A 26942-nucleotide genomic window follows, 5' to 3' on the forward strand; every position below is an offset into this window, starting at 1 on the left:
GCACACGGAAATCAAGGGGAGCCTTTCCGCTGAGCTCAGAGGGCTTTGGCTCTGCCCAAGGTGGCAGCTGGCAGCACCGCTATGGAATGTGCTGGGTTTACGGGGCTGTGCCTGTCCAGCTGAGTGCTGCCTCTCTGCTCCCAGCTGGCCCAAGAGCAAGAGATGCCCTGCAGCTACAGCCAATCATAGAAATTTGCGTGTGCTTCAGAGGAGAGCTAAGGATGGGGAGATGAAGTGCCAGAGCTCCAAACTCAGTGCTGCAGGGATAAAACAAAAGGAAAAACGATGTAGCACTTTAAAGACTAACAAGATGGTTTAATAGGTGATGAGCTAGACTAACACGGCTACCTCTCTATTACTATTCTCCTGCAGGGATGTGTGTGTAACGCAGATGAGTCTTCCTTCCCGGAGGGAGTGGAGAAGGAGTCGATGCCACATCCTATGTCTTGCAGCATGATCAGAGGCAGCTGTGGTCTGGCATCTCACAAAGCCTCCCTTCCACACCAGTGCAGGGACATCAGTTACTCCAGGTACACAGCAGGGCACAATCCACAGCCGAATCAGCACTCCCCTGAGGTGTTCCATCTTTGCAACCTCCTCTGACCTATCTTGGTTGCTCTGCGATGCCATCGCCCATTTCCCCTACCCCATCTCAGTACAGACTAGCTCTGCACGCTTCGTGCTAAACCCGGCTCCCTCCCACATCGCAAGAACAATACTGTTTGCCCCGTGAACCTGTGGCACCCAAGCGGGACCCCAGAAGCAAGCAGAACGCCGGCATTCTTCTCCTCGCCATGTGTCAATGCAGATTTTAAATATGTACTTAGCCATTGTCATTTGTGGATGCCTGCCACATTGCAGAGAGGGAACTTCAGCTTGTCATGCTGGAGGTAACTATTAATAGCACTGTTCTGCTGGATTTACCCTAGCATGCCTGCGAGCAAAATCAGCGCTGTGTTTTGAATTTACAGCCTTGCCAGAAACTCCCCGCAAAATGCAATTTCTATTTTTGATGTTCATCCTCACTCAAGAAGTATCTGAAGAGATCTGTCTGTTTGGGAGGTGTGGGTGGGGAAATCATTGCACGCCTGAGAAGGTGCAGGCCTGTTTTCAGGCCAGAGATAATTACTTATAAACAATTGGAGATTATCTCGGAAATGCCAATGGTGACACTGGGAATGGAACTAATTTATAACAATGCTACTAAGGAAGCAGTCAAGTGCTCTCATTGATGTTAGGGGCCAGATTTCAGCTGGGACAAGTAAGTGCGGCTGCAGTAAAGCTGACAGACCTGAGTGTTTTAAACCAGCTGACCTTAGCCCCGTAGCACATCCCTGCACTATACATGCAGGCTGTGTCTAGACTTCATCCCTTTTCCATAAAAGGGATGCAAATTAGACACATCGCAATTGCAAATGAAGTGGGGATTTAAATCCCCCTCCGCTTCATTTGCATAAACATGGCTGCCACTTTTTTCTGGCTCGGAGCTTTGCTGGAAAAAAGCGCCAGTCTAGACGGGGAACTTTCAGAAAATAAAAAAAGGAATAGGGGATCTTTCGGAAAAGGCTTTAAGAGGAATAAGGGATCTTTCAGAAAAGGCTTTATTTTCCGAAAGATCCCCATCAAGACTGGCACTTTTTTCCGGCAAAGCTCCGAGCCGGAAAAAAGTGGCAGCCATGTTTATGCAAATGAAGTGGGGGGGATTTAAATCCCAGCTTCATTTGCAATTGCGATGTGTCTAATTTGCATCCCTTTTACGGAAAAGGGATGCAGTCTAGACACAGCCACAGTGCATACATGGAAGTGTGTATTTCAGCTACACTATTGAAACGTAAAGGGCCACATTCTCTTTTGCTGTAACTCTTTTGGAGTCAGTGTCTTTATAACAGGACATACTTTGTTCTATTGGCTTTTTACAGACTTACTTCCTCTGTTCAGAGCCGTATTCTGCTTTAGATGTAAAGAGGTTTTACATAGGCAACCCCTAATAGCACCGGCAGAAGTTTCCCAGAGAAATCCCTCGGGAACTGATGAAAGTGTATATCCCTAGGAGTATTCCTAGATCGCCTCATACATACTGAAGAGAGCACAGTTGATTCACTGCAGGAAACCCAGGTGCAGAATTCATCTAACAAGCTGCTTAAAACTCTAAACAGATGTTTGTGTGTCTTTTCTGCTTCTTAAGCCATCTGTGTAGAAGCACTAACAGATTTACAATAGCACAGATGCATGAGACATACATGCTTTCACATCAAGGGCTGGAGTCTCTGCAAAATGGATTATGAGTATTGTATGTGCTCGAATGAAAGAAAACGCTTTTGGTGTGCAAAATGAACCCCGTCTGCAGTGAAAATGAAGATCTAGTCTGGAAGAAGTCAAATACATGCTAGAGCTGAACCCATACTTGCCTTAGTAGGTATTGCCATTTATTGCAATGACTGGTCAAAATTTTTATTGTGTCTCATCCAATGTCCACAGAAGTGAGTGGAATGACTTGCTGATTTCAATGGAAGATTAAAGAGGGACCACAGATGGACTGGAAGCAAAGAAGCAAATAGCTACTATATATCGGAGAGAGTTTATCTGTCTCTTTGTTCAAGAACTTTTCCTAAACAATAGGAGGTAGGATCACCAAATTCGGTATACCGCTTCCTCTTGTTATAACATACGGCTGTGTCTAGACTGCACCCCTTTTGCGGAAAAGGGATGCAGATTAGACACAGCGCAATTGCAAATGAAGTGGGGATTTAAATCTCCCCCGCTTCATTTGCATGAACATGGCTGCCACTTTTTTCTGGCTCGGGGCTTTGCCAGCAAAAAGTGCCAGTCTAGACGGGGATCTTTCAGAAAATAAAGCCTTTTCCGAAAGATCCCCTATTCCTCTTAAAATCATACAGAAAAGTGACAGAATCACCAGGCAGGTGGAAAAGGCAGGCTGGGTGTGCATCCCACCCCCATCCAGAACTGCCTCAGCCCTGATCCTCCCACTTCCCAGGCACCCCTTAGAGGTGTGGCACTGATGAGGCTACATCTGGAGTATTGTATCAGAGGGGTAGCCGTGTTAGTCTGAATCTGCAAAAGTGGCAAGGAGTATTGTGTCCAGTTCTGGGCCCTCCACTATAGAAAGGATGTGGATGCATTGGGGAGGGTTCAATGGAGGGCGAGCAAAATGATTAGGGGGCTGGAGCACATGACCTATGAGGAGAGGCTGAGGGAGTTGGGTCTGTTTAGTCTGCAGAAGAGACGAGTGAGGGGGGATTTGAGAGCAGCCTTCAACTTCCTGAAGGGAGGTTCCAAAGAGGATGGAGAGAGGCTGTTCACAGTGGTGACGGATGGCAGAACAAGGAGCAATGGTCTCAAGTTGCAGTGGGGAGGTCCAGGTTGGATATTAGGAAAAACTGTTTCCCTAGGGCTTTGCCCCCCCTGCTCTTCCCTCTACACACACACACACACACACACACACACACACACACACACAGAGTCCCATGCCCAGAGTCCCTCCTCGCCTCCCAGCTCTGACTCCTGTACCTCCCAGAACCTGAGCCCTCCTGCCCTAAGCAATTTAGCGGCAAATTAGAGGTAAATACCAGTGCACACACTGAGAGCCTGGACTGGTGGCTGTAAACAAACTTTATGGGACTGCAAGAAACCCATGATAAGTGGACATCCGGTTTACTAAAATCATGCTGGATTAGAGAGTACCCGACTAGAGAGGTTCAACCTGTAGATGTAAATAAGAAAGGACCCTTCACATGGCGAATCTTGCAATATATATAAATCTTCTTGTCTATCAAGCTGTCATTCTCCCAACACTATCGTATAGATCTGAAACCTGGACAACCTATGGACATCATTTGAAAGTCCTTGAGCGGTATCACCAACGCTGCCTCTGCAAGATCTTGAAGATCAAATGTGAAGACAGGTGCACTAACATCAGTGTTTTAGAAGAGGAAAAGACCACCAGTATGGAGACAGTGATTATCCGTCAACAACTTCGCTGGACTGGTCATGTTGTTTGAATGCCAGACCATCGCCTCCCAAATCAGGTCCTGTTTTCTCAGCTGAAAGAGGGACACAGGAATGTGGGAGGGCAATGGAAGTGTTGTAAGGACTTATTAAAGGATAACTTCAGGAAGTGCAACATTGATGTTGACACTTGGGAGACACTCATCCAGCATCGCTCAAAATGGTGACAAGTCCTACATAGTGGCTCCCTGCATTTTGAATTTACCCACCCACAAGCTGAGGAGGAGAAGAGGTGCAGGAAGAAGGGGAGGCTGGCTTCTAGTCGTGGTCAACAGCCTCCTGCTGTACCTGGAAACATCTGTCCTCACTGTAACAGAACTTGTGGTTCAAAGATCGGCCTTATCAGCCACCTGAGAATCCGTAACTCCCATGGAAGATGATCATACTCAGCTATGCGCAATCACCTGTCATCGTCATATAGGAATCTGAATGAGGCTATATCTAGAGGCTAGAATTGCAGACTGCAGAACAACAAACACCCAACAATCAAAAATCAAGACTCAACTGCCACCGCTCACCCTCAAGCCATGAGATTTTTTTTGTTATTTATTTTTGAAATTGCTTTCTGGTTTCTGATCCTTTCGGGCTTACAATTGTAGCCTTTTCTCCAGAACCATGAGGACTACAGGTTGGGCCTCCCAAAACCGGAGGAACATGGCAGGACCACGGATGTTCCTAGACCAGGAAGTCCAGCCTGGGAGACCCAGTGGCAAGAGGGCTGGTGGCTCGGAGCTTGGCGGGGCTGGAGCTGGGACCGGTGCCACAGCCCTGGTAGCACAGTAGGGACCATGGCAGCCCCAGTAGCAGGGCCAGGGCCAGAGATGCAGCAGCCCCAGTAGTGGGGCAAGATCTGGGGACACAGCAGCCATGGCAGCCCAGGTAGCGGGGCCAGGACCAGGGGTATGGCAGCTCTGACAATGGGGCCGGGGCAATTCGGCCTGTTGGAGCCACAGCAGCTCGGCAGCCTGGTGTGGGGGAGGAAGCTGGGGCCAGCAGTGGGGAAAGAAGGTGGTCTGCACTAGATGGAGGAACGCGACCATCTATGTCATGATAGCTGCCAGCCTGGCCACCAAAGGCCACATGCGAACCCAGGAGCAGGTTAGCATGAAAGTCAAGTTGGTCTGTCGAGAACCCCAACCCTGAGCTTCCCCTCCCTCTTGCTTCCCCCTTCCAGCTCCCTCCTCCCAGGTTTCCCCCTCCCCGCTTCCATGCTCTCTCTTCCCCTCTCCCACCTCCTTTTCCCAGTCTCCCCAGAGGTTCATCCCCCCCCAGTTTTGTTCAATAACCCCAGTTTCTATTTTTAAACATATGTATCTTTTATTTGACATCAGGAAGGGAGGCTAGGAAGGGGGAAGTGGAAGGATGTGAGGGAGAAATGGGGCACAAGGCCCTGGTGGGGAGGACTGGGAAGGCTCTGAGGGCTCCTTGGGGTGGACACTCTCCCTCAGGGCCTCCTGGATCCTGACAGCCCCCCGATGGGCCCCCCGGATGGCAGCCTGCAGCAAGTGCAGCCGGGCTGATAGCAATGACCCCACGAGAGGCACCAGCATGCCCAGGGGCAGCTCTGGCTTCATGTGGCTGAGTGCTGTGGTGCCCCGAGTGTGGGCACTCAGGGCACTCCAAGACATGACTGCTTTGTTGCCCTCATCGAGATAGACAAGCAAGCAGGGAACCCTGAGAACTGTCTGTCCAGAGTGGGGGTAGGGTCCCTTTAAGCACGGAGCTCAGTTAGCCTCAGGCAGCAGCCCCACACACTAAGTCCTAACCTGATGCCCTGCCGGCACTGGTTCCGGCCAGCCTTAACTTCGGTTCAGGGTCCACTCAGTGTGAACGCGCTATTTCGAAATAGCAAAATGCTATGTGTATAGATGCGTTATTTAGAATTAGCTTAATTCAAATGAACTATTTCAAATTAAGTTAATTCGAAATAGTGCTGTAGTGTAGACATACCCCAAGGGACTTGGTAACACTAGTTAGAATCAGGAGTCTTGGCTTTATTCTCAGCTATATCAGTGGCTTGCTGTGTGACCTTGGAATAGTAGGTCAATGAACTTCTCTATGGCCCAGCATAACCGTTGTAGCATAGGCATGATATTAATAATGGTAGCCTCTCAGAAATCGAGTCAGGCAAATTTTCCAGATAAATATGTTTTTCACTGAAAAATGCTGTTTTGGGTGGACTGAACCTTCCAATTTGGATCCCATCTGGTGAATATTTTCAGACCAAAAATTTGAAAAAAAATAATTTTAACTTTTCTCTTCAGTAAGGTAACTAGGACTTTGACAATGAAGTATTTAACTTACTTTAAAAATAAAGCAAACAAAATAATTTTGGATCAAACAAAACATTTATTGTTGGATCCAAAATGATTTTTCCTTCATTTTGGGGAGAGAAACAGCTGTATGTGAATTGGTTTTGTAGCTGAACTTAAAAAAAAGGGGGGGGGGAGGGAAATATCAATAATGTATTCACACTCAAATATGAACATGAAGTGCCTGAGATTGGGGGTGGGGTGTGGGCAGACAGTGGTATGAGAGTATGCTAATATGCTTGAGGCAGTCTAAAAATACACCATTCCAGGGTTGATCAGAAAGAGCATTCCTGAAATAAAATATATTTCTTTTAAAATGTGACTATGTACCAGCCCCAGATGGGGAAAGCTGATCTTACCCAGGTTCACTGGCTGAAGAAGCCCCGCCCCCGCAACCCTACTGGGCATGCTCAGACTACAGCCCAGGTATAAAAGCCTGAAGAGAGGCTCAGTTGGGGCTGGCTGCTGAGGAGGGAGGAGGTACGGCCTGAGCTCCTGCAGGTGGACTGTCAGAAAGACCAGATCTGGAAACCAGTCAGTAAAACACTACTGAAGGAGATTGGGAGGAAGCAGGCCTGACCAGAACTCCTGCAAGGGAACCACCTGAGGGATTGGATCGGGAGGCCAGCCAGTGAGACATTTGTGCCTCAGAGGGTCGGGAGGAAGGACCCTGGAAGGAGGCCAGTGGAGACTGCTAGGAAGTAGTCGAGGGTGGGATAGCGTAGCCTGTGGCTCTTAGCATGATGTGGTGGGATGCCCCGCTGGAAGCAGTGGCTCATTCCATTGCTCCAACAGGGCCCTGGGATGGAACCTGGTGGAGTAGTGAGGGCCCGGGTCCCCCTACCACCAGCACCTGTTTCCTAGAGACTCTGGCTGTTAGGCCTCATTGCCCTGGTGCGAGGGGCATTTGCTAGAGATTCCAGCTGCTAGGCCACACTGCCCTGGTGAGCAGGATGTTTCCTAGAGACTCCGGCCACTAGGCTGCACAGCCTAGTGAGGGGGGAGCATTAGTATATAACCACAATTGTGTTGCAGGAGATGCAGGGTTGGTTGTGGACTCAAGAAGCCCAATATTTTTTGACTGTAACTCACATTGTCTAGGTACCATTGGCATTGTTAGCAAGGAAGAGCTGATAATCTCCCTCATGAAAGAGATTGTGGGTGAAATTTTCTCTACAGTGAAGTCATTGTGAGTTTTGTTCTTAATTCCAATGGAGACAGGATTCTGCCCATTGACTCCAGTAGAGTGGGGCTGATGTATACCAGCTGAGGGATTGGCTCGTAATTTTACTCTTTCACATGTATGCCATGTGTCAAATATTCCAAAATGTTTACAAAGCTAGGAAGAGAATGGTGGTAAGAATAGGAGACGTCTGTTTCAGTGCTTATTTTATTTATAGACTATTGCATGTCAGGCCCCTATGAGAAATATTCTGTTATTGCTGAAATATTAAAAACAAACAAAACAAAGGAGCTACAAGACATGAATTAAATAGCATTGCAAAAACAATGTCCAATTTCTTCTGGCATTTCAATGTATAAATATTATACCAAGGTGTTTTATACTAATGGATAATTGCCTGCAGTGGATACTTAACCTTTGCTCACTTCAGTTTACTTGATATTTGACGTATGTAGATAGCACTACCAATTCATCCAATTTGGCAACAGAAAGTAGGCATCGGTCCAAATTCTTTCCTCTCTACAGAGCTCAAAGCAATGGACTGTGCATAGCGATGTGAGCGAAAACCTCCCAGCACCCAGGGCCTTCATCATAGATATAAACTGAGGCCAATCCGTTGAGCTGTGCAGACATCAATGGAACTGTCCTGATTTACACCGACTCAAGATCAAGCCTTTTGTTTAAGAAGAGATAGGCTGGTGGTTCTCAACCAGGGGTACATGTACTCCCACATGCTTTATGAAAATTGGTTTATGAATATGAATATGAATATGCATAACTCAGAGGTATTAGGCAAAATATATTTAAAGTTACAATCTGCCGAATGTCTATATTCCAGCATTTCTCAAACTGTGGGTCCCAACCCTCCGGGGGGGTCGCAAGCAACTTGGAAGGGGGTCACGAACAACTTAGAGGGGCGTCGCAAGCAACTAAGAGGGTGGTTGCAGCAATGGAGAGGGGGGTCACGAGCAACTGAGAGGGGGGTTGCAGTATCACAAGTTTGAGAACCCCTGCTATATTCTATTTCTGTGCACGTGTCATTCTTGTCTGTGAAGTTAGAAATATATAAACCCGCTTATTAATCTAGAATTACTAGTGAGAGACATTAGTGGTGCCAAAGGGCTTAATGGTCCAGTGCTCGAGTCAATGACCCATGAATGGTTTTCTTTTTCCCGTAAGCCTAAACTGTGGTTGATCCTACAAAGACCAGGCCACCTTGATTCAAAACCCACTGAGGCCAACGACAAAATTCCCATTGAGTTCTATGGGCCTTAGATCAGGACCTGACTGGCTGAGATGGAGCTTTAGGTCCAAACAGGTCAAGACAATACAACAGTGAGACTGCTAGAGGCCAAGAGCTCTTTGTCTGTACTAGAGTGCTTTAGTAGCACTGGTATAAGTAACAGTAGGATATGCAAAGCAGGACAGCTAAGTGCACACAAGGCAAATACAGCCAAGTAGCAATATTTTTTCTTTACAGAAAAATGGTCCTTCCGTTCAGAGTAAGTCTGCAAAAAGTCCTGTCTGTGTTTTGGACAGGAAGGAAGTGCAATAGTGTGCAACCTGTGATCTTGGCACTGCTGTCCTCCCATGAGGAGGAAAGATGAATCAGCCTGGCTCTCCGGAGTTATTAGAAAACCCTTAGAACACGCCGGTGGAGAGACAGAAGGAACACTGGTGACATCGTCCCCAGTCATTTGTCATGTGTTGGACTAAAAAACACCCCTGCAATGTTTTCAGTAACAGGCAGCAGCCAGGGGTGATGGTATTATACCATGGCGTCTCATGCTGGGCTGGTCGGAGCCATGTGGAAACGTTCAACTTCTCAATTGTTAAATGTGTTCCGTTATCAAAAGAGACGTCAGGCCGCAGGCACTAGACAGAAAAGTGCATTGGTGGGTGTTACTTGTTGTTGCTGGGCATCTCTTGATGCATCCCAAGTTTCCTGCACATATCTGTCCAAAGTCCAGTTAAATCAATGGGAGAGTTTCTTTAGGGTGCCCAGGCGTCTGGTTTTCGACTGGAATGCCCAGTTGAAAAGGGGCCCTAGTGGCTCTGGTCAGCACCCAAGGCGGGCCGTTAAAAGTCTGGTCAGTGGTGCAGCAGGGCTAAGGCAAGCTTCCTACTTGCCCTGACTCCGCATGGTTCCCACTCGGGAAGCAGCCAGCAGGCTCCTGAGCGTGTGTGAGGCCAGGGAGGCTCCGTGAGTCCATGTGCTGCCCTGAGCACCAATTCCACAGCTCCCATTGGCTGGGAACTGCAACCAATGTGGGGGCAGTGCCTGTGGCTGACGGAAGCCACCCCCCCCCGACATGTTTAGGAGCCGCAGGGACCTGCTGGCCTTTCCCAGGAGCTGCCATAAGTAAGTGCTGCCTAGAGCATGCACCCCAAACCCCTACCCCATCCCGAGCCCCTCCTACACCCCAAACAACCCGTGTCAGGCCCTACCCCAGAACTTGCCCCCCCATGTCAACCTTCTGCCCCAGCCCTGAGCCCCCATTCACCTCCAAAACCCCTCCCAGAGCCTGCACCCCCTCCCACATGCTGCAGTCCCTTGGTTCCAGCCCTGAGTCTGTTCCTGCACCTCAACTCTCTTATCCTGGGAGCGGTGGGTTTGGCTTTGTGCCATTAGAAAGTTGCTCCCTCCCCCCGATTTTCCATTGGAATCCAGTGGGCTCTGGCTCAGGCCTTCACATGGGTGTTGATTCTAAGCCACGTGAGTTACAACAGCATCAGCAGGTGTTAATCGTGATCAGCACCCCACTGTGCTAGGCATAGAGGAGAGTGTCACCTCCCTACTCCACAGCCCTGGCAATGACAAAAGCAAGTGAGCAAGATCCCACCAATTGGCACTATCATTGCACCCGCCAGTGGGTTTTCAGCGCTTTGTGGGTGGGAGAGCATCTCCTGCTGACGGGAGCCCCGTCTTCACGAGAGGCAGTAGCTAAGCAGCCAATGGGAAAGCTCTCCCCTGTCAAGGTGGAGTTTGTTCACCAGAAGTGCTACGGAGCCGCTGTAACGATGCCATGTCGGCTGGAGCTTAGCGAGGCAGGAGTCATTCTGCCAAGCAATGCGCTTGTAAACGAGGGCCTGGACTTCGAATTCTGTTCCCCAGTGTCTGGGAGGGGTCGTGGATTCACAAGGTGCAAGTCTTTGCACGGTAAATGGCTGTACAACAGCACGAACTATGTTAGCCACGCACGGGCTTTCCCTGGGGACCACGTTCCTAGAGGCAGCCAATAACACGAGCCGGCCACTGATGTTTAAAGCCTCATCAGATCACCCACTGACTTAAAGCAGTTGCGATATAATGGGCTGGCGGCAGGACTCTCTGGGAACACAATGAGCTTGCACTCTGTCTCTCTCCTCTGGGACATAATAGCCTAGTAATAGCCATTCATTAGCACAGAATGGGCAGGCCATTGTCAATGTTTAAAAGGTTAATCCGTACATGCTGTCAGCCCTCAATGAGCACTGTGTCCAGAAGATGCTCGGAATGCCAGCCAGCTCCTCCCCCGGCCCCTCTTTCTGCAGGAGCGCCATGCAAGGGCTCTCAGTGACCGTAGGGTTGGGAGGCCCAGACCCAACTGCAGCCTTGCCCCTTCTGCTGAGGCCCCAGCCTCAGAGACGAGGAGGGAGTGGGCCAGTGTGCCCATGGGGAGAGAAGGGGGTGATGTGCATTCCCCAGCCCGAAGCACTGGGGAGGGAGGAGGCCGTGCGGCCCCAGCCTCTCTTGTCTGGAGCACGGGGAGGGCAGGCACTTGTGAGCAGCAACACTCCTCCTCAGTACACCTACAGGTGGTGTTCTGGGGGCGGAGTGTGGGCGGGACCAGGCTGGCGGTTTGGGAAGGAACGCTTACCCCCACCTATTATACTGGATGCCTATGGCTCCGGACCACGCCTCGGATTTGGATTCCACTTCCACGTCTTCCCTGTGTCTTGCCTTCAGAAGGGAGACAGGTTGTGCAGTTCAAGGCTGCGTAACACGCTGCAGCGTTCACCTTTCTTCCACGCCGTCTTTCTCTGTACTGTGCGGCTGCGCTGCACTTATTGAAAGTGCCGCTTCGATAGACCAGGCATTGTCCTTGCTCCTGAGAGCACACTTAGGGTACATCTACACTAGTCCCCTAGATCGTTCAAGGGAGGCTAAGGAGGGCAACCGGAATTCAAATCAAGCCCGGGATTTAAATATCCCGCGCTTGATTTGCATTTTCCCGGCCGGTCGCTATTTTAGAAATTGACTAGCCCGAAGTAATTGCCCACGTCTAAACACGGCAGTGAAACGGGATTCCGATTTAAAGCCCCTAATTCGAATTAGCTGGTAAACCTCATTGCAGGAGGAATACCACCTAATTCGATTTAGGGCTTTAAATCGGAAGCATGTTTCACTGCCATGTGTAGACGCGGGCAGGTACTTCGGACTAGTCAATTTCTAAAATGGCGACCAGCCGGGAACATGCAAATCAAGCGCGGGATATTTAAATCCCGGGCTTGATTTGCAATTCCGGTAGCCCTCATTAGCCTCCCTAGATCGATCTAGGGGGCTAGTATAGACGTACCCTTAGAGACTAGAGCACTTCCATCGCCACTCAGTTATGTATGTGTCTGAGATCCACGTTCCCCACTGTTACCTAACTGTGTTGCGCGCTGGTGAAGTGCAATTACCTTCTCATTCTGCAGCTCTTTGTGCTCGTTTAATCTCTCCCATTTTGTTTCTGACATCTCCAGTAATCCAAAGCTGACACTCCTTATAGATACTGCAATTACAATACAGAGCTGCTTGTGACAGGGTGGTTTGTATTGTGCTTCCTTCCTGTAACATTCAAGGCCTCCGACGTAGCTGCATGAAACAGCAGTAGAAAGCACCACTAACAATTTATATTGGCCCCCTGTGGATACAGACATTACTATGTATCTGTTCATAAACAATTACGTGTCCAGAAACAACAAAGACTGACACAGGGTAGAATTCACTTTTTTTTTTTTAAATCCCAGTAATAACTCAGCTGTAATTTCCTCTTTCTTTCTTTTACCCTCACTTTGGGCATGTCTAAACTACGGCTGTGTCCAGACTCCATGCCTCCGTCGACGGAGGCATGTAGATTAGCCAGATCGGAAGAGGGAAATGAAGCCGCGATTAAAATAATCGCGGCTTCATTTAAATTTAAATGGCTGCCCCGATCTGCCGATCAGCTGTTTGTCGGCAGATCGGGAGAGTCTGGACGCGATGCCCCGACAAAGAAGCCTTTCTTCATCGACACAGGTAAGCCTCGTGAAACCAGGTTTACCTGTGTCGATGAAGAAAGGCTTCTTTGTCGGGGCATCGCGTCCAGACTCTCCCGATCTGCCGACAAACAGCTGATCGGCAGATCGGGGCAGCCATTTAAATTTAAATGAAGCCGCGATTATTTTAATCGCGGCTTCATTTCCCTCTTCCGATCTGGCTAATCTACATGCCTCCGTCGACGGAGGCATGGAGTCTGGACACAGCCTTAATCTCTCTTTCGAAAGAGGGATGTAAATTAGACAGATCGAAATTGCAAATGAAGATGGGATTTGAATTTCCCACGCTGCATTTGCATAATGGCAGTCACGCTGTCTTCTGAAAAAGGCTTTTTGAAAGTAAAACCGCTGTCTAGACGTGGTTCTTTCGAAAAAAAAAACCCTTTTCTAAAAGATCCTTTACTCCTTTTTTTTATTTTCTCAAAGAATCATGTCTAGACAGTGGTTTTACTTTCGAAAAGCCCTTTTTCGAAAGACTACGCGGCTGCCATTATGCAAATGAAGCACGGGAAATTCAAATCCCGGCTTCATTTGCAGTTTCAATCTGTCTAATTTACATCCCTCTTTCGAAAGAGGGATGTAGTTAAGACACAGCATCAGTGTCAAAGCTTTTAGGGACCCCGCAAGCAGGTTTGAACAGTTCCTAGATTGCAGAGCATTTATGAAAAGGTGAAGGCAGAGCCAAGCTATAAAATTTGCAGCTGAATCTGAATGGTTCTTAAAGTTCGGGGAGTTTGGTTAATGGGGCTTCAAGCCAGCCCATTTTAGAGATGGGCCACATTGTGGCTTCTGCGAAGGTCACGTCTTTCTCCGGGAATGCTCATATAATGTGGGGCTACTTAAGAGAGTCTACGCTACCCAAGCTTGCTGATGAGGATGGGACGAAAGCGGGGCAAAGGAGTCCTGTCTTGAGCTCCTGTGATTCCCAGGGTTCCTGGCTGCTGCCATCATTACTGCATCGCATGCTCTGGGTGGTGCTAAGGGCTCGCAGGAGGGTGGGAGGCTGGATCTTAGGGGCAGGCGGTCGCCCGGGGCCACCATTTTCAAGGGGCTGCCGACAGAGCCGGTCTTTCGGCCCGACGTCCCAACTCCTCCCCACAGGTTTCCCTGGTTACCCCCCGACCTTTTTTTGTGTGTGTGCTTTTTTTTGGGGGAGGGGGGAGAACCATCTGGCAATCCTACAGGCGAGCCAGACGGTTGCCCGGGGCCACTGGTTGGTTAGGACCGGCCCTGCTCGACAGAGTCTGGGTGGTGCTGAGGGTGGGCTGCCCCACACCTGCCCTTGCTGCCTGAAGCCTCCCCCTTTCTGCGCGCAGGGAGCTGGGGACTCCCCACCTTGCCCCGGGGCCGGCAATTCAGTCGGCCTCCCCGGCACTCCACCCTCACAGCTCTCCCGCCCAAGCTGCTCTCCTGGAGTTTGTACCCAGGCCTCCGTTTTCAGTTAACTGCCTGAGTGACAGAGGACTCCCTCAATCGCTGAATTAGTCCTTTGCGAGGCGGGGGCTTTCCAAGCAGCCTAATGGCGTGAGCCCCCCCCGACTCCCGTGCGCTTCAGTCAGAGCGGAGAGAGTGGCTGCCTTAGGCTCTTCAGGGAAACCCCCCGTCGGCCGCCCGCCGTTGAGGCAGTGTTTGACGCCAGGCAGGGACGGAGCAGCATTCTGAGTTTAGCGGCGCCTGCTCCGTGGCAACAGGGCTGAGCTGGATCCTGCTGAGAGGAACCTGAGGCTGACACAGACCCAGTCCGACCCACACGCTCTCTTCTAACCGGCCACCTCCTCTTCCTGCCTCTTTTCCTTTAGGCGCTAGTCCCAGAAGCCACAGGGAGTAATGGGCGAGGCCCTTTTTAATGTGAGGACCAAAGGAGCTCAGTGCTGAAAAGCAGCACGGGTGGCGGGGGAGGCGCTCTTCCCCTGGGAGGCAGGGAAGGAGTTGGCTTTGGCAGCTAGCAGAGAGCGGGCGGTGGAGGTGGGACGGTGTTGGAATTCAGGGCCCGTTGCTTCGCTATGGACTCAGGGCGTAACCGTGGGCCAGTCACTCTAGCTCTGTGCCTCAGGGAATCCACCAGGGATAACGGTACCCGCCAGCCCTGCCAGCAAGTGGGAAGGGGGGAGAGACCCAGCGATTCAAAGGGGCCTGAGGCTCCCAGCTGCCATCGCTGCTACTGCCAGAGCTCTGGGCCCTTTCAAGCGCTGTGGGAGCACCGTGCCACACTGTGTAGCTCTGAGAGCCGGGGGGATGCGCTGCGCTCCGGAGAGTGCAGAGGGCAGATTGCCTCCAGCCCGGCCCCTTCCACCTGAGGCCCCTCCCCTGCTGGGATTTATGCGGCCGGCCTGTCCCACGGAGGGGGTTGGCTCCCCTGATACCTCCCCATCACCCTGGGTTGTTTGGGGTTGGCCCCATTTATCACTGCTCATGGAGTGATTTGTGATCCTCCTAGCACATTTGGCACATGCAAAATATGTACCCAAACTGGGAACTTCTGGTGTTAGGCTTTGTGCCAACAGATGGTAAAAATCAGCCTTTGTCCTCAAAAACACGCTGTCTAACCGCACCAAGGATGCAAAGAGGGTGAAGTAGTATTGCCTCATCTGCAAAATAGTGGTATTTGTTACTATTTCATTGTATTTTTATCTCCATATCTGTGTTTTCATAGATATTCACTCGGGCTACTGCTACTCTGCCCCCCCCCCCCTTTTTTTTTGCGGAAGAGGATATGCAAATCGCACTCTCATTTGCAAATCTTCTCCCAATTCTTTTTGAGGAAGAGGTTTTGTGGCTAAAAAGCCCCGTGTAGACGGGGCCATTTGTCGGGAAAACCCCCTTTTTCGCAAGATCCCTTATTCCTCAAAAATAGAGGTTTACAGGATCTTGCAGAAGAGGGGTTTTTCCCCTGACAAATGGCCCCATCTACACGGGGCTTTTTCTCAGCAAAATTTCTTTTGCAAAAAGAAGTGGAAGAAGATATGCAAATGAGAGTGCAATTTGCATATCCTCTTCGGCAAAAAAAAAGGCAGTGTAGCCGTAGCCCTAGATCAATATGGATACTTTGGGATGAGCGGCATTGCGAGATTTAATGGACCAGTTGTTTAATCTTTGTCTGATGCACCGAGCTGCAAAATACAAAACAGATACTAAATAATGGATCCTTTAGCATTATATATATTGCAATTGCATCTATATAGATAGCCAATCAATGTAAGAATCTTAATCGTGAAGTAGCAGAAAAATGGCATTGGGCAAGTCTACGCAGCAATCAGGCAGTCCTTACCCATAGGTGCAACCTGAAAGCACATGGCCTGCCTCTTCTAACTGGTGGCAGAGGCAAAGAATGGGGTCACAAAAGCCCCACAAAAGCCCATCGGATCTCCTGGCATCGTAAGTGTTGGAGCTTTACTGAGAGATGGCATGGAAGTCCAAAACAAGGGAGCATGGCGGTTGGATCTGTCTCAAAGGAGAGTTTGTCTTTGTTTGAAGATTGCTCCTCCCTAGCACAGTGCCTGGAGATGATGTCAAGATTCCCAGTAGGGTGCCTTGAGCCGACACTAAGCGCACTCAACGATCTTAAGTAAGCCCTTGGCCTGAACGGTGCTGTAGAAAGGAAAGATCATTTCTTCTTTCATTTAATTGTGTGTTGCTTGCTTGTACTTGGTTTGACAAGATATGCTGAGGGTTGATTTGTGAAGTTTGACTTCTTTTTGTCCTCTTTAACGGTCAGCAAACTCTCTCATTAATGGACAGCATCCTGTGGGTGATTTCCCCCCGTTAACTGTAAACGGGACCTTATTTGCTCTGTTGGAATTGATTTCTAGAACAATAATCACAGCACACAGAAACATCTTCTGTATCATTGCTCAGTAGAAAAGCATAAAGGGTCGATGGAGATTGGATAGAGTAATAGGCAGTGTGATTATTCGGCTTCCATAAAGTTATCTATCCGCGTAACCTTCCCTCTGCCTTTACAGCAGTTAATAGAGACACGCTTCAGAAATTCATCCACTTGCACTTTGTAAAGCACATTGAAACGCCACATGGTTTTGCAATCTATAGCTGAACCTCCAGTTCCTTCACACTGCAGTCCTTTCCAAAGTGTAATTGCTTACGTTCGGATAGCAGGGTTGGCTCAGTGACACTCTTCTGGCTTGCCTTTTAGTAATACACTCTGTTATCCGGCATGTTGGAGCTTGGGGGAAGCAGGTTAGCTGACTATTCTGGCCAACAGAGTTATACCTCATCAATGGAATACTGGTTTCCAAAGAATTAGACTACCCCAATAAAATAGAAAACTGTACAAAGGTGCTCAGCAATCCACTGAAAAGCGGTTGGTTTCTTGAAGCACTTATGTATTCACAGGTAAAGTTTTCTATACAGTAGCTTCAGGGGTAGCGGAGTTAGTCTGTACAGGATAAACTTAAAAAACAGCTAGTAGTCTGATAGCACTTTATAGAAAGCATCAATGGACACAAATCAGACATCCGTAAAGGGAACATACAGAAACCTATTGGGGAACACTTCAATCTACCTGGTCACACTTTAAAAGATCTCCAAGTGGCTGTCTTGTTGCAGACCAATTCTACCAGCCAAATACACAGAGAAGGGTTGGAATTAAAATTCATCCACAAATTTAATTCTCACACGTATGGCCTCAATCGAGATAATGGATAGCTGGGACATTATCAACCTAACAAATAATGAAGGTGCCAACAGCTCTTTGTCAGTGTAGATTCTTATGCTAGTACTCTACCTCTCTAATTGCCAGGGCTCGCTAAGCGGCGGCGAGCCCCATTCGCCAGCTGCGCCGTTCTGCTTTCTGCGCATGTGCAGATCGCTCTGCGCCGGCTCTTCCGGGTCGTAATCTACTCGCCATGGGCGAGTGTAGCCAGACGTGAACCCCATTTTAACATCCATCTTTGTCTGCTTGAAGCATGCAGGGCACACAGAGCAGAAAAACAGCATGATCTTTGAAAACCTTGGAGCAGGAGGTTCAGATATGCTGGCTCAGTGACCATGGACAACTGTAAGCAGAGATAAGAGGGTGGTCAAACTAATTGCTGACCAAGAGGCTGCACATGGTGCCCTTGACTTAACCCATATTGATACGAACACACAGCCCTCCGCGGGGGGAGGAATCTCCCGCCCAGCAAAGAACATCCGGCACTCCTAATTTAGTTATCTTCCTCTCTTACAAGTGTAAATTATTTTGAAACTCCCTTGTAAGAACTGGCGGCACAAACGGATCAGTACCATTTGGCATCTTAAGATAAGAAAGAGAATACGGGCCCCCAGGGGTATAAAGATGAGCAGCACACCTACTCTGTGTGTCAATCTACCACCTATCTGCTGGTCGGGTTTGGTGTTTGACCTCCCGAGGTTCCAGAGGGGACGCCCACCTCGTATTCGACTTTCCGAGGAATTGAGGGACCGACCCTGGCCTGACACGCTGGAGTCGAGAGGCACAGAAGAGGGTAAAAATTGTACCTGGATGTGGTCCTTTGTTTAAGTATATATACATAGTGTTAGAGCTCTTTAAAGATTAAGCTGTCACTTGGTACCATTATTTCTATTTTCTATCTTTACCTTTTTTTCCTGTAACCATTTTTAAGACCTATATATATATTTACTAGCATTTAAGAAATAGAGCAATAGCCATTGTAACCATATGATTTATAAGCTTCTTTAATAAACCTGTAACTGTTTAAGCTTTAACCTGACTCCTTCAGTTGCTGTAATAGAACCAAGCACAATTTAAAAGAACTTCAGCCGGTCATAAAAGGACAGGCATAGGAAGAGCTTGGGTGTTTGGATCTGTGTCACTCCCAGGTGACAGATCCGTTGGGGCACCTTTCAGCCTTCCCCAGGCTGCCTGCTGCGAAGGAACTTTGTGTTCTAGCAGCTAAAATCTAAGGTGTAATAAGCTCTTCCTATAAATAAGGGGCGTCTGTTGGCCTGCTGGCCACCCTCTGCGACAGGACCCCGGTCCTAGCAGTAAAGACACGGACGTTAAACCTTTTCTCGGAAACACACACACACACACTGCCCTGACCGTCGGCTGACAGCGAGTAAATTACATTATTTGTCGAACCCTGCTAATTGCTATCCTATGATCCTTAGCTGCTTCTTTTAACTATCCAATTTTTAGGTGCTTATAAATTACCAGTTTTGCCTCTGGTTTTCCCTTTGATATTTACATACCCTCTGCTTCTTGTTTCCCTCTCTCTTCCATTTTTTTCTTCCCTCCCCCTGCCTTCTCCCCTATTTATTTCAATTTTTTCCTCCCTCTGCCTTCTCCCCCATTTATTTTGGGTCTGGACATCCTAAACTCAAAACTCTGGTCCTCTGAAGAAGTGGGCTGTGTCTACAAAAGCTCTTAATACCATCTACATATTTTGTTAGTCTAATAAGTGTTATCAGACTACTTATATATCTAGTTAGATATATCTATCTCATAGTCCTGCTGTGAGGGCAGGGAGCTGGACTTGATGACTTCTCAAGGTCCCTTCTAGCTCTCAGTACCATCCCTGACAGATTTACCCCAGATCCTTAAATGGCCCCCTTCAAGGCTCAAATTTATAACCTTGGGTTAAGCAGGCTAATGCTCAAACCACTGAGCTAGCCCTCCCCTTTGCTGTTTTTTAAATTTATTCTATACAGTAGGTTATCATCTGAGACTACATATCACTGTGGGCAGCACACAGCATTCATCCAGATCCTCAAGAATACATTGAACAACTAAAACAGGGTTCGGAACCTTTTTTGCATCGGAGGCTGCTAACCCACAGAAAAATCAGTCGGGGGCCACGCACAAGTGAGAAGACAAAAAAACCCAAACAAACCCTCACGGACGAGGCCCCTTGACTGAGAAGGAGGCAGACACTCATCATGCTCCCCTCACACACCAAAGCCGAGGGAGACTCACCCTCGTGGATTTTGTGTGCTCCAGCCCCACACAGGGATGGCAGAGGGGCTGGAATGCCAGCATGGGCTCCCCAATGCTGGGAGGGAGGCCCGAGCCAGATCCAGGCAAGGCAAGGGCCTCATTTTAGTTTCCCACCCCTGAACTAAAAGTATACAGATCAAACTGAATCTTTCTCTGATGATTCAGAAGGCACTTCAGGATCTCGCGGTACCTCAAAATATCATTATCAACATCCTTTATTATTGGAGATGGAGAAGGCATAGGAAATTGGGCTGGCTGTGTAAAGACCCTAAGACACATGCTGCAAACCGCTTTATGAACAAATTCCTGATTTCAGCTTGCTTGTCTTCTGCCTCACTGTATAATAAAAAAAGTAGAGTGCAGAATATATAACTGCGCAATGGGCCGAGCAGTATACTGGTCCCAGGTACTAGACTGAAGACTTGTTTTGGGCGATCTCAGAAATGCGGTTTAAATGAGCTTGCTGGTTAGCTGAGTGCCGGATAACAGAGCTTTTACAGTATTACAATTTTAAAAGTTAATTTAATGAAGGTGAAAAGTCTTGGGCCGAGAGCCCCGAGACTGAATTCCTCTGCTTCGCCATCAAACTAGTAAACAGCACCCATGATAATTTGCCTCTCTTTGCCTTACTGTTATGTAAGCCACGCCCTGGGCAGAAGGTAGCTCAGTCTCTGCACAGTCAGGTCTTAGGCCAGGTCTACACTAGGGGGAAAGTCAAACTAAGATTTGCAACTCCCACTACACGAATAGTGTAGCTAGAATCGACATACCTTAGTTCGACTTACCCCAACGTTTCCATTTTGGGGCATCAAATGGAGAAACTCTCCTGTCAACTTCTTATTCCTCGTGACCTAGTGGAGTACTGGAATTGATGGGAGTGGGATCAATGGTTTCTTTAGCGGGTCTTTATTAGACCTGCTAAATCAATCCCCCGAGGTTGATCTCCACAGTGTCGATCTCCTTTGCCTCTATTCTGAGGTGACTTACAAGGATTGTCAATTAGTAGGTTATTACTGACGTGGGCACTTGACTACTAGAAACTGGACCGAGACCTCAGAACCCATTTCACGACTCTCAATAAGCAACTGCATTGCTGTCCTGGATAGGATTCCGATCAGCCTTCTAATGATAACCCTCTATAATCAGTAGAGAGGAATTTTAAAGGAGCCAGACTGCCCATTGACCTGCAGTGATGCCAGGCTGAATGCTGCAAGAGACTATTCACAAATATTTATTCAAATTTCGAAACCCATCCACTTGCCTGCCTGCTCATTCTACTAGTATTCTAGACAAACACGTTGACTGACAGTAAAGTTTGCCAAGACACTACAGCGAATGTTAGGCAAACACCAGCTAAAAGCAAATATCGGGTTTGTAAACAGTAGCGTTCACAGCAGAAACCTGACTCTAAGGCCTATTTCTAGCTTTGCTGAAGCCAAATGGAAAAACTGGCCTGCCTCTGTTATACATTTCCCTAGATCTCTTCAGGCCAGATCCTTAGCAAATTGTCATAGTGCCATTGAATTCAGGGCGGTTATGCTGATTTGGATCATTTAAGGAGCTGGCCATTGTTGTCTGTCATGGTTTTATGAAACAGGCTTTTGAAAGGCTGTTATGTGTCTTGCCTGTTTATCGTGAGGCCATTTTGTTTCACAGTTTACAGATGGGAGGGATAAGCATTTCTGCCCGAAGTTTTTCAGATTCTTAGTCCCTAGATATTCCCAGGTAAGACAATTATATACCAGTCAGTAGCAAATGCCTCTCAGGCAGGAAAACATTTCAGCTGCATTATATACAGTTATGTACAGGTGACCCCCGACATACGACCCCCCCCATTTACTACCATTTTTTTATCCTACCCCTCCTCCATTTACGTCCACAGCTCACAATTACGACGGCATATGACACACGTGTCATCCCAAAACAGGAAACACACAAGGTCAGTCAGACTTGCCAGTCTGTAGCTGCTGCTTGAACAGCGCCCATCTCCACTACACCAGTCTTCACTTTTTAGTTATTTTGGTGCATTATTTGAACTATTTAGTTTAGCTTTCCTCCATTTCCATAGTCAATTTTGGTTTTTTTAGGATATGAAATGGGTTTCCAGGAACAGAACCATCGTTTATAACATTATACCTATGGGAAATAAGGGTTTGACTTACAACAGCTTGACTTACAACGGTTCTCCACGAACCAATTAGGTCGTAAGTGCCCCTGTACTCAGCCAGTATGACAGCAGACGCTCATGCGCCAAGAATATTGCAAGTGTGTGACGCTTTCTCCAAGAACTTCTTTTTCCCCTCTCCTAATATAAAGTACAGGAAATGATGTACTTTGATGTACCCTAGCTCCCTAGCAGCGATTATTTTAATCGCATGGGATTAAGAGGGATTATTTTATTTCTCTACAAATGATAGATGCACAGCCATTCGCCTCTAGGTTATCAGATCAAATATGAACCGGTGTCATAACAACCAGTCTCTGCTACCTGCAATATGTTTGGTAATCTATGTGCAATGGATTGTCCGTTTCAGTCGCAAAAAGATTCACACCCACAGCTACCAACAAAAAGCCCTCTGCCGCTGTCACATCTGCCACTCATTAGCATCCGCATGGATCATTTCAATAGAAGGGCCACAGTCTGAACACAAGGGCAAGATGCCCAACATAGTACAGCTGATAAAAAGCTTTTCACTAGCCCTTGGTATTCTGGTTCACACTGCAGCTGACCTAGTCAGTGAGTGTCTGATTTGGCAAAGCCCTTAAGCACATGCTTCAATTCATCCCTCTTCAATTAAACACTTCAGCACGTACTTAAGTCCCATTGATTTCACTGTGTAGCCTATAGGGCTAACCTGCTTGCTTGCCTCTAGATATATTTTCTGACAGATTATTTCATTTCCTTATGGTTTGATTATATGATTATTAAAATAGGTTACAATAGGTTTATATTAAAGGAGTTTGGCTGTAACACAAGGGACTTACAGGCCACATCCTGTATGTTGAGCTAAGGCAAAGCTAGCAGACAGCTATCCAGATGAAAGGTCCCAGACATATAAGTCAAAGTGCATATATGCGTGACTTTCCACCTAGATAAATACACAGGATAGGTTGGAACTTAATCATAGAATCATAGAATACTAGGACTGGAAGGGACCTCGAGAGGTCATCGAGTCCAGTCCCCTGCCCTCATGGCAGGACCAAATACTGTCTAGACCATCCCTGATAGACATTTATCTAACCTACTCTTAAATATCTCAGGAGATGGGGATTCCACAACCTCCCTGGGCAATTTATTCCAGTGTTTGACTACCCTGACAGTTAGGAACTTTTTCCTAATGTCCAGCCTAAACCTCCCTTGTTGCAGTTTAAGCCCATTGCTTCTTGTTCTATCCTCAGAGGCCAAGATGAACAAGTTTTCTCCTTCCTCCTTATGACACCCTTTTAGATATCTGAAAACTGCTATCATGTCCCCCCTCAATCTTCTCTTTTCTAAACTAAACAAACCCAGTTCTTTCAGCCTTCCTTCATAGGTCATGTTCTCTAGACCTTTAATCATTCTTGTTGCTTTTCTCTGGATCCTCTTCAATTTCTCCATATCTTTCTTGAAATGCAGTGCCCATTAACTTCATTTATAAGTTTGATTACTATCAGGGAGGAATGAATAAAGATATCTGCTGGCTCACACAGTACCTTCCACATCCTAATGACTTGCGACCAACGGGTGCTCATAGAGGTGCAAATTGTTCTTATCAGCCTCTCGTAACTTGAATAATCCAATTCACTATTTTTTTATTTTTTCTCCCCTCCCCTTCTCTTATTTATTCTTGGATCTGGACTTCTAATACTCCAGTCATCTGAAAAAGTGGGTTGTGCCCATGAAAGCTCATGATATGATCTACATGTTTTGTTAGTCTCTAAGGTGCTGCTAAACTATTTTTTAAGTTTTTCCACTTACAGACTAACTCGGCTCCCCCTCTAAGAACTAGATAAAGTAACCTCCAATGTCATAGGGTACTTTCAAACTTAACAGGTGTGTGTCTACTTGAAAGAACAGAGGGAAAAGAAGAGTTAACATGGAAAGATGGTACCCTGACAGCTTTCCCAAGCAGCAATCTCTCTCTGATTGTTAATTGTATAGCACCATGCCTTTGGTTGCATCAGAAAACACATAGAAGGTAGATTGCTCTGCAGTAGCAGAAGCTGACAAAATTCTGGAGGGATTCAAACTAAGGCCTCTTTGATCCAGAGCTCAGTTTGTGAAGTCTTATACTTTCAGCATGAGACAGACAAATTCTATATGGATCACGTAGCAAAGCCAGCATCTCCTTCATTTCCTATCAACAACTGCTTCAATCTGCGGTGAGCACCTGCGGGTTGCTATTGCCTCAGGGCACGTCTACACAGCAGGGCAGAAGTCGAATTGAGCTACACATCTTGAGCTATGTCAACTGAATAGCCGCAGTCGAAATAGCTTCATTTGGCTTTTGGCGCTGTCTACACAGCAGGAAGTCGAAGGAAGAGCTCTCTTCCTTCCACTTCCCTTACTCCTCATACAATGAGGGTTCCAGGAGTTGGAGTAAGAAGTCCTCTAGCTCAACAATACTTCAAAATAATGGCTTGCAGGGTAGACACACTCTTTGTTGTTTCAGAATAACGTTAGTTATTCTGCAATAACGCTGCTGTGTAGACATAGCCTTATACAATGTGCAATGCAAGTGATTGAGGGACCAGGAATATAGTACCAACTGCAGTGAATCTTGTCTGTGGAACTTGAGAGATAAGGAACGAGAGGGTAGTTGGATGCTCATCAGAACAGAAACTTGTGTGATAGGTCCATTACAATGTGTGACAAAAGATGACAAGCAGCAGAAGAAAAAAGATATGTGTGTATGAACTAAATTAAGGGTATAAAAGCTACAGATGAGCCCAACCTAGGGGCTACGTCTACACTGGCACCCTTTTCCAGAAATGCTTAAAACGGAACAGTTTTCCATTATAATTATTTCCGGAAAAAGCGCGTCTACATTGGCAGGATGCTTTTCCGGAAAAGCACTTTTTCCAGAAAAGCGTCCATGGCCAATCTAGATGCGCTTTTCCGCAAAAAAGCCCTGATCATCATTTTCGCGATTGGGGCTTTTTTGTGGAGAAGACTACTGTGCTGTCTACACTGGCCCTTTTCTGGAACAGTTTTCCGGAAAAGGACTTTTGCCCGAACAGGAACAGCATAGTTTTTCCGGAAAAGCACTGATGATTTTACAGTAGATCGTCAGTGCTTTTCCGGAAATTCAAGGGGCCAGTGTAGACAGCTGGCAAGTTATTCCGGAAAAGTGGCTGATTTTCCGGAATAAGTGGCCAGTGTAGACACAGCCAGGGAGTTTAAACCTTGATCTACACCGAGTCAATATCTGGGCATGGAAGAGACCTCTGGGTATGCTCTGCTCTCCCTAGAAACAAAAAACCCCACCCCTTCCATCCGAGGCTGTGCCCCTTCCACCAAAGCCCCGCCCCTTCCAGGTCGGCCCATGGCCACTTCCGAAATTTGCAAAGTGGCCCCCTTCCAAAACTATTGCCCATTCCTGCTGTAATTTGTTCTTTGTTCCCTTCTCCAGGTGCAGCACCACCTACCCACCTTAAACCCATCAGGAGGCTGCCATCCAGCTTTCTGAGTCATGATTTGATGCCCCGGGATGTGGGCCAATGCAGAATAAAGACAGGGAGCGCGACCTCTGAAGGCTCTAACGAAGAAGCCTGTTCTTGTTCAATTTTCAGCCTCATTTTTAGATCCACGAAGCCTGGATACATTTGGGATAATGAGAGCGGGTTTTTGGTTTTTGGATGGAACACACAGATTTTCTGGTTTGCTCATTGCTAATAGTGAAATGAAGTCTAATGGCGTTTTGGACGGAGATCATTTCTGCTGCATCAGTCATCCCGAGGCTGATTACCTGCCACGTGTAGCCTCTCCTTAATTGGTATTGGAAAGAGTTCACAGAAAAATAGTCAGAACAGGGTTGGTGTCAGATCTCGAGCCAACTGATGCTAGGCATGTGATAGAAAATGTAAAACACATGTAATTCTGCAAAGCATTGGAATGATGCTTGAGGAGCCCAGTCTACAAACATGGGCCAATGTCTGCGTTTGGACACTCCAAACTACTATTTAACCTCCTGAAACACGTGTCTGAGCAAAAAGACGTAAATCTGAGTGGTCAATAGTCAACCCAGGAAACTACAGAGCAGTCATCTTAACTTCTGTACCAGGAAAAAATAATAACAAATATGATAAGAAATTGGAATGATAAATAATGGAAAAAATAATAAGAAATCTGGGCATGTATCTTTGGAAATTGTCTACCTAGTAATGTAAAATGTGACATTATCGGGAATATGTAACCTTATTGAGTGTAATTCGTTCTCAAATTAAAACTAGCGATATGGGCTGCTCTGCTTGAGACACATTGTAGGAACGTGAGTTTTGGCAGAGAGACTGATACTAGGATTTCAGTCAGATGACCCTTATTTTTCCTTCCCTCCCAGTTGTCCCAGCACGGGAACTGCCAAGCCACATGCCACTGGCACAGATCACGCTGAGTGCCAGGCCATTCTGGACTACCGGAGAGTGGGGTGGGAATGGGACATCCAGAGGCCAAGTGGCAAGCCCTCTGCTGTTGAAGCATACCGGGGGCAGGAAATGGTCTGCGATCTGGTGGTTTCCAGATGGAAGTCTCCAAATCTGTTGTCAATTTGATCAGTAGAAAAGAAGAGTGCTAAGGTTTAGGTTTTTTTATTAGGGAAAAATTCCCCCTGTGTAGAGGACCTGCACTGGCCCTTATACACACGCCGCTGTTCTTAGTCTGAAGGAGCTCACAGACCTCGCACTGACCTGCCTCACCAATGAATTTTGCATTTAGGGAGGCTAGCCAATTAGCCAGAGAGCTAGAGGCCTTGGTTCAGGACAGTGTTTAAGCATGTAAGCAATCCCATTAGTTTAAAGAACAGAGGCCAGAGAGAGGCTGAGGGAAGGTGGAGGTTTGGCGCAAAAACCCTCCAGAGAAATGGGTTGAGGACACTCCACATTGCCAGGAGCTGACCCTTCAAAAGTACCACAGTGATCCTTGGGGGGTTAAGTCACAGATCAGGCAGGAACAGGGGAGCTCTGGCCTTGCAAGCCCAGACCGCGGTGCACCACACATCCCCTCAGC

The sequence above is a fragment of the Pelodiscus sinensis genome, chromosome 21, assembly GCF_049634645.1.
Source record: "Pelodiscus sinensis isolate JC-2024 chromosome 21, ASM4963464v1, whole genome shotgun sequence".
Taxonomy (NCBI): Eukaryota; Metazoa; Chordata; order Testudines; family Trionychidae; genus Pelodiscus; species Pelodiscus sinensis.